Below are 9,266 nucleotides of genomic sequence, written 5' to 3' on the forward strand. Positions count from 1 at the left end.
ATGTGTAATCATGTATTTCATATCATATCACATGTTCATATAAGCTCATAGCTTCTTTCACATATACATGTAATCACTTAGTCTATTTTCATGTAATTCTTTTCACTTTTCATATGATTTTATATTCATATCTCACATATTTCATATAGTCACTTGGCTTATTTCATTTCACATTGGGCATGTCTCATAGCATATATCACACATGCATATAATCATGTAACATATATAATAACCTATATCCATTTCATGTCTCCATGCACATACCAAAATCATAAATCAAATGACATTGTATTATTACATACTTTGTTCCATAGCCATATATTTACATATCTATACTTACCTAGTTTACTCTATTTCACACATAGTCACATAATCACGTAATATACTTACGCATAGATCATTTCATACCTATATCATATAACACCAATTCTTCCTCATAAAGTTATATATATTCATATAATATCATATTATCCTATAAGTAAATACTTATCTTATGGTTTGGTATCATCATTTATACTCAATTCCCTTCACTAATATATTATTCTCATATTACTCTCTAGTCTAATCTTATTTAACTCATCACCTTTCTCATGTAGTCATATAAATCTATTATATAAATTCTTATAATTGATCATTATACTATTAACATGTATGGCCACTTATCATATAACCTATTTCATATTCCCATGCAATCATATAGACCATTCATATTAATTCCTATACTTATCACAATACATGTATTCACACAATCATTTAACACATATTGTAATATATCACATATACCCAAATCAAACATATGCTTATGATCATAAATTAATGCATTATAATATAGGAAATAGACTCGTCGCAAGTCTTATTTCCATTAAACATCATAAACTAACTTGTATGCATCACCTGGCCTCACTAGTCCATTCCAATCTCTTATCTTCCCTTTTTATCGATCTTACTTGTCAATGATTTCGGAACTCGTTTAGGCTCTGAATCTACATAATAATTCATTGATACTTATCAGTATACTAATTAGTATATTCTAAACTATCATTTCTTAGGCTAAAAGAAAAGCCATTTTCATCTTTTAATGGAGGCATGCATCGATGCACTCCTGATGCATCGATGCACTGAGGGTATTCGATGTTCATTTTATTAGAAATGCATCGATGCACTCTTTATGCATCGATGCACTGACGACATTCGATGTTTGTATTTAAATTAATGCATCGATGCACTTCATATGCATCGATGCACCTTCAACAAATTTCTGGGATTTATCATTGATGCATCGGTGCATAATGAATGTGCATCGATGCACATTGCCTAGAAATGTCATTTAAGCACGAAAATCTCTTCTTACTCTACTTGACACTTTATATTTCCCCTCTTTTAATATCCCTAACTTACATACTCTTACTTAAACTAATTATTATCCATTAAATACTTCTAAAACTTAGAAATCTAATTCTCCATGTAGAATTTAAGAATCTAACCCAAATTCCAACATGTTCTAATTTGAATTCTAACACCTCATACTTCTTAGTTAGCTTTATGACAAGTCAAATCACACTTTCAATTCTTATTATGAACTCTACTTCAAGATTTCACTTTTCTACTTCCTTTCTTTAATTCTTCCTATACTCTTCATCTTATGGTTTTAAGATAATCTAAGCTTTCCTTAAGCTTAGTTATTATCTAAGGATCAATAAGCAACCTTAAATTCATCAAGAATTTGATTCACAAGAAAACTCACCTTTAGCTTGGCTTCACGGGGAGAAGAAGAAGAAGATGAGAGAAATGTCTAGAACTCTCATTTTTCTCCCAAATGCCATCCACGTGGGTTATAAGATAACCCCAAATAATATTAAATTCATTTACTTGATAAAAGACTAGTTTGCCATCTTAACTTTTCCTTATATGCTAAATTATCCTTCTCCAAATATTTTAATCTAGTTCATGAACTTTCAATTTATCTAATTTGGTCACTGAAATTAAAATCTCACAATTTGATCACTAACCCGGTATGAGGGATGTTACAGTCACTATAAAAGAAGGGGTCACCGCATAAGAATTCGGTTGTAGAGACATAATTATTTTCAGAGGTGGGATCTGAGTATAGGTCCGATGATGGTGCAGCGATGGAGGAGGAAGAAGAAGGAAAGGAAGTGAGGGTGGTTGAAGGAGGTGATATGTCAGCTAAGGAAAAACATTTAAGGATCGAAACGTAGCTAGATGGGATTGGGGTAGCTGGAATAAATGGCGATTGTGGGAGTTCGAAGTCAACTAAACAGAGGTATGATGGGGAACATAATGAAAGAAGTATGTCAGAATTTTTTTACTTAAGTAGGGTCTATAGAGAGGACTTTGAGGGGATTGTGTTGAGTTAATCGATTTATGAATATGGCCAAGAGGGGGTGAATTGGCAATTAAAATTTTGGTGGAAGCTTTTGCAGAAAATTGAAAGTAATTGAACAACGATTTAGAGTGGTTCAACTTTCTCAACCAAAGTCTACGTCCACTACCTTAGCTATCCACACTAAGGATTTTCCAACAAATTCACTAATTTGTTTATTCTTTTGAGGCCAAAGAGATAACCTTACAACTCCCTCAAGAATATACCCCAATTCTTGAGAACACTCTTTCTCAAAGAGAAGATTACAAATTTACAAACTTAATGAAAAACCTCACAAGGTAAATGTGTTTGCACAATTCTAGAACAAAGAAAAGAACGCTCAAGAATGAATACAATTGAGTACAAGTAGTGTTCTTGAAAGCAAAATGAATTTTGAATGAAAAATAGGCTTGAAGTGCTCAAACAATGAGTTTGATGCTTTCTCTTTGATTCTCTCTTGATTCTAGTTTCTTGTTGTTTCTTATTGGTGATCAATGGCTTTTAAGCTTGTTTAAATACTCCTTCAATTAATTCTGAATGTTAGGGATGATTAGTGGAGTCAATAGAGCCATTTAAGTGTGAAAACAATTAATAAAATCAGTTGGGAGAGTCATTGCATCAATGCATACACAAGGTGCATCGGTGCATCAAGTGTAAAATTCAAATATTTTAACCGTCGGAACACTTAGTGCATCGGTGCACTAAGTGTGCATCGATGCATAAAATGCATTCGATGTTTTGAATAAGCCTAAGTGCATCGATGCATGGTGTGTGCATCGATGCATAAAATGCATTCGATGTTTTCATTAAAACCTGAGTGCATCGATGCATGGAGAGTGCATCAATGCATAAACTGCATTCGATGTTCAATTTATTCATTGGTGCATCGGTGCATCCCTTTGAAAAATTGATTTTAGGCTTGATTTCGGTTCAAAATACTTTTTGAAAATTGTTTCAAAAATATATTAAGTATAAAACACAATTTTACACATTTAGTAAAGTTTGAAATTGATCTTGAAAGACTTGGAGTAATAATTTGATATTCGATTAATTGAATCGAATATACTTATAAAAATATTTGTAAAATCTTAAAATTCATTTATACTTAGTTTGTTTTATCGAAACATAAAAATATTTTCAACAATCTCCCCATTTTTGATATAACAAAACACTTGAGTAATTTTAAGATTTGTTAAAAATTTATTTTTGAAATCAATTTGAAAAGTTGAAAATTACTCCCCCTTACTACGATAATCTTCTCCCCCTTTTTGTTAAATAAAAAAGACTAAAAAAATTAGCGAATTTATTTAATAATAAGATTAAGCTGCTAAGATCACAATCAAAAGAGAGATTAACCATTAGTTTCATAATCAATATTTATATAGAATGTGAAATGGTAAATTGGTCATATATGTCTAATTATGCAAAAATAAGAAAATTCAAACCAAACTAAACATGTATACATTAAGTTCTTATAGCCAAAACAACCACAACTCTAATCCAAACATTCAATCATTCAATCATCTAAAATAAACAATCCAGAAACGTCAAAATCAATCCAAGTTTTAAATCCAAGAAAGCATAACAAGGAAAAAAAATCTACTCTATCGGAGGATCGGGATAAGGAGAAAATCGTGCTTGCATCTCAAGAGAGAAAGAGCATCCATACGTGCAAGCATCTGTCGTTGAAAATCCATTTGTTGAGCTTCCAAAATGTCTAAGCGATGATTCACCGCTTCGTTGTTAGCAGTCAAATGGGATTCAATGGAAGCAAACCGTAGATCAAATGTCTCCAAAAACGAGCGAAAATATGGAGGCACTTGATCCTCTTATGGTGTCGGCGCATTGTCGGGATCGTCAATGTCTTGAAATATTCCTTGAAGCTCAGGATCATCATCTGCAGCCGGTGCCGGAGGAGGAGGAGGGGCACGAGAAGAGCTAGGAACAGGAGGTGCTCGTGAATAACTCGCTCCCGGAGTTTGCTTAGAGAGTCGATAAACCCATTGATTAATTTCCTCGTCCTGTTTCCAATCAGATTTCTTCAACAATGTGAGATTGATTTGGTTTTGGAGAGGAATGAGATTATTAAGAGAGACGTTAAGATCAAGTTTGATAAAAAGATTACTAAGAAGACATCCATAAACTAATGTTTCGACATGTTTTGAATGAATAATGTTTATAGTATCCACTAGCTCACTAAATATAATGTGTGGCAAGTTTATTTTGTTCTTATTCTTGATACAATACATCCACCATAAATCCCTAATACGAAGAGTGGAGTACTTACCTCCGGATGGTCTAAACCACCAAGAGATCATTAAATGAATAAAACGATCGTGATGAGATCGTAGAGTACTAACACTAGCATTTGGAACATAGGGATATTCCACAATTTCTTTCTCATTATATAAACTATCGTCATCTAGCCCAAAATGTAAAGCGATAGACTCAGAGTCAATATGAATATATTGTCCTAAAAGATAGGATCTAATTCCTATAGTCCCACATTGAGTCTCGTTTTGAATACATACCGCATTAGAGTAGAAAATGTGGACTAACTGATGATAGACGATAGGTTTTAGGGAAAATAGTTTATCAAACTTCCATGTTTTGAGAATCGGAAGGTATTCAAAGTCAATATCAATCATGGCTTGAACAGAAAGAATATGCTCTTCCCGGATTCTATAAGATTGGAAGGAGTTCATATACCTATGGTAGAGTTCATCCCTACGACGCACAGGCATATTAAAACAATAACTTATAATGTTTTGGTCATTCGGGTTTGGATTTTGAGGAGGAATGGGAGGTCGATTTGAACGACTCGATGAAGACCTAGGGCGTTTTGGGTTTGACATGATTTAGGAAACGGAATTAGAAATGTAACATGCAATTTTGAAACACATGTATGCAAAATAATCAATCCCAATACTCAATTGAGTCTGCAATAATTCAAGGTTCTCTAAACTGAATCCTAATGGGCAAAGTTTTTGAAAACTATTTGAAAATAACATTTAGAGATATCATAATTCATATAGTTTTTTATGAAAACAATACAATTAAATCAAAAACAATGATTTTCGAAAATAACATTTTTTATTTCGAAAATTCAAAGACAATGTTGAAAAATTGCTTGTTTTTGACGAAATTGATTGTGACATCTAGTTTAGAAACATAATATAATCAATGCCCGATATAATGTTCATCCTAGAACTAATCAAAACTAGTTCTAAGTTCAAAAATCAATAAAACAGAGGTTTTGAAATATTACCTTGAAAATTTTGAATTTGAGAGGAATGTGATGTTGTTTTGCATGAATTAATGATATAAGCATGATTTGGAGTTGAAGAACGCTTGAAATCCATCAAAAATACGTTGATTTGAGACAAATGGAGAGTTGAGAGAAAGAGAGGCGGCAAAGAGGTATTTTGAGGGTTTTGAGACAAAGAAGAGAAACAAGGTGCATGGCCTTGTGCACCGATGCACTCATCGATGCACATTCAAGGAGTGCATCGGTGCACCTTCATGGTGTATCGATGCACTGTTAAGTGTATCGATGCATTAAGCACAAAAATGTCAAAAATCCGTTTTAAACACTCAAAATGCTAAATTAATTAGCTCTAGTGGTATTGACAACTCATATATTGAAAATTAATCATGTTCAATCAATCAAATTAATCCTTAAATTACATTTGAACATAAAGTTAATTTTCACCAAAGAACATAAACTCCCCCTAACTAATAGCAAGGAATACAATAAAAAATTATTATTATAAGCATTTTTCATTTATTCTTAAAAGTGCTAAAAATATTTTAAACACTAAGTGAAGATAGGTCAGTTAAACCTAATTCTCTCCTAAGTGTCCAAAATATTTCTTTGTCTAAAGGTTTTGTAAAGATATCCGCTAATTGGTGAAAAATATCAACAAATTCTGGAACTATATCTTCCTTAGCAATATGGTCTCTAATGAAGTGATGTCTAATTTCAATGTGCTTAGTTCTAGAGTGTTAAAAGGGATTTTTAGTGAGACAAATAGCACTAGTATTGTCACACTTGATAGGAATAGTACCTACTTCAATTTCATAATAAAAAAGTTGTTGTTTCATCCATAAAACTTGTGCACAACAACTACCGGCTGAAATGTATTCCCTTCAGTGATAGATAATGCAACACAATTTTGTTTCTTTGAAAACCAAGAAATCAACATATTTTCAAGGAATTGGCAAGTACCAAAGGTGCTTTTCCTATCTAATTTGCATCCTCCATAATCCGCATCAGAAAAGGCATGCAAGCTAAAGCTAGAGTCTCTAGGATACCAAAGTCCTAATCTAGGAGTGTCCTTAAAGCATCTAAAGATTCTCTTAACAACTAGTAAATGTGATTCCTTAAGACATGATTGAAATCTAGCACATAAGCAAACACTAAACATAATGTCAGGTCTACTTGCAGTTAGATAAAGCAAAGAGCCAATCATTGACCTATATAATTTAATATCCACACATTTACCTCCTTCATCTATGTCAAGCTTTGTTGATGAGCTCATTGGAGTGTTATGTGGTTTCCCATTTTCCAGTCCAAACTTCTTGAGCATATCTTTGACGTACATAGCTTGATTGATGAAGATGTCATCTTTTCTTTGCTTGATTTGGAGTCCCAAGAAAAATGAGAGATCCCCCATCATGCTCATCTCAAATTCACTTTGTATTAGCTTAGAAAATTCTTGGCAAAGAACATCATTAGTAGAACCAAATATTATATCATCAACATAAATTTGAACTACTAATAAATCTTTACATTTATGCTTTAAAAAAATGTAGTGTCAACTTTCCCTTTTGAAAAACCTTTTTCGATTAAAAAATTTGACAATCTTTTATACCAAGCTCTAGGAGCTTGTTTTAAACCATAAAGAGCTTTTGTCAATTTAAGAACATGATTTGGAAATTTTGAATCTTCAAAACCAGGAGGTTGTTCCACATACACTTCTTTTATAAAATCATTTAAAAATGCACTTTTAACATCCATTTGATATAATTTAAATTCATGAAAACATGCAAATGCTAATAACATTCTAATTGCTTCCATCCTAGCTACGAGAGTGTATGTTTCATCATAGTCTATGTCTTCTTCTTGAGTATACCCTTGAGCAACAAGTCTAGCCTTGTTTCTCACTATATTACTACTTTCATCAAGCTTATTCCTAAATACTCATCTAGTACCTACAGTAGATTTATTACTAGGCCTTTCAACTAATGTTCATACTTTACTTCTTTCAAATTGATTTAACTCTTCTTGCATAGCCATAATCAAATGTTCACCTTTTAATGCTTATTTGATGTTCTTAGGCTCTATGCATGAAATAAATGCAACATAATTACAAATATTTCTAAGAGAAGATCGAGTAGTTACCCCTTTGGATGGATCACCTATAATTTCATCATTATTGACATAGTTGTACTCTCTTGGATAAGATACTTCCCTTTCTTCAATGGTTGGATTCTCGAGAGGATCATGAGTTTCCTCATCTTTTATTTCTTCTTTTGATGATGATTCTCCAACGTCATGTCTAACATCATTTGCTTGTACAATACCTACATCATCATTAATACAAGAGTCCTTCCTCGGAAGGGGATTATCATCGAAAACAACATGTATAGACACTTCTACAACTAAAGTTCTTTTATTAAATACTCGATAAGCTTTAGAATATAAGGAATAACCCAAAAAAATTCCTTAATCACTTTTAGCATCAAATTTGCCAAGGTTATTTTTACAGTTGATTAAAACAAAACATTTACATCCAAAAGGATGAAAATAGCTAATGTTAGGCTTTTTATTTTTGAAAATTTCATATGGAGTTTTCTTTAAAATTTGCCTAAACATTACTCGATTTACAACATAAAAAGCGGTATTTGTGGCTTCCGCCCAAAATATTTTGGCAATTATTTTCACAAAGCATGGTTCTAGCCATTTCTTCTAAAGTTCAATTTTTCCTCTCAACAACTCCATTTTGTTGAGGGGTTCTAGGTGATGAAAAATTATAAATAATACAATTAGAATCACAAAACTCAATAAATCCATGATTTTCAAATTCAGTGCCATGATCACTACTGACACTAGTTATAGAGTAACCTTTTTCGTTTTGGATTATTTTTGAAAATGTGATGAAATATTCTAATGCTTCATCTTTAGTACTTAAAAATAGAACCCAAGTATATTTAAAATAGTCATCTACCAAGACAAATGCATATTGTTTTCCACCCAAGCTAGTAGTCCTAGTTGGCCCAAAAAGATCTATATGGATCAATTGTAATACTCTACTAGTTGATACGTCATTAATGGATTTAAAAGAAACTCGGTTTTGTTTTCCTTTAGCACAATCATCACAGATTTTATCATTATCAAATTTTAGTTTAGGCAACCCTCTTACTAAGTCTCCTTGAATTAGCCATTGCAAAACACTCATACTAGTATATCCTAGTCTCCTATGCCATAACCAACTATCATGCTTATCCTTAGCAACTAGGCATAAATTAGTCATATCTATAGAATCTAAATGCACCATGTAAATGTTTTCTATTCTAAGACCAACAAGCATAATCCAATTAGATGCAATGTCAATAACTTTACAACCATCAGTTTCAAACATAAAATTGAATCCTTTATCACAAAATTGACTAATACTCAAAACATTATGCTTTAATCCATTCACATATAAAATATTCTTAATTTGTATGGAAGAGGGATTACCTATAGTGCTTATACCTTCAATGTGACCTTTTGAGTTATCACCAAAAGTCACTTCTCCTCCATTTTTGGCGTTGAGCTCTATGAACCGGCTTTTGTCTCCGGTCATGTGTCTTGAGCATCCACTATCAAGGTACCATG

This window comes from Hibiscus syriacus, unplaced genomic scaffold (assembly GCF_006381635.1).
Source record: "Hibiscus syriacus cultivar Baekdansim isolate YM2019G1 unplaced genomic scaffold, ASM638163v2 tig00111166_pilon, whole genome shotgun sequence".
NCBI lineage: Eukaryota > Viridiplantae > Streptophyta > Magnoliopsida > Malvales > Malvaceae > Hibiscus > Hibiscus syriacus.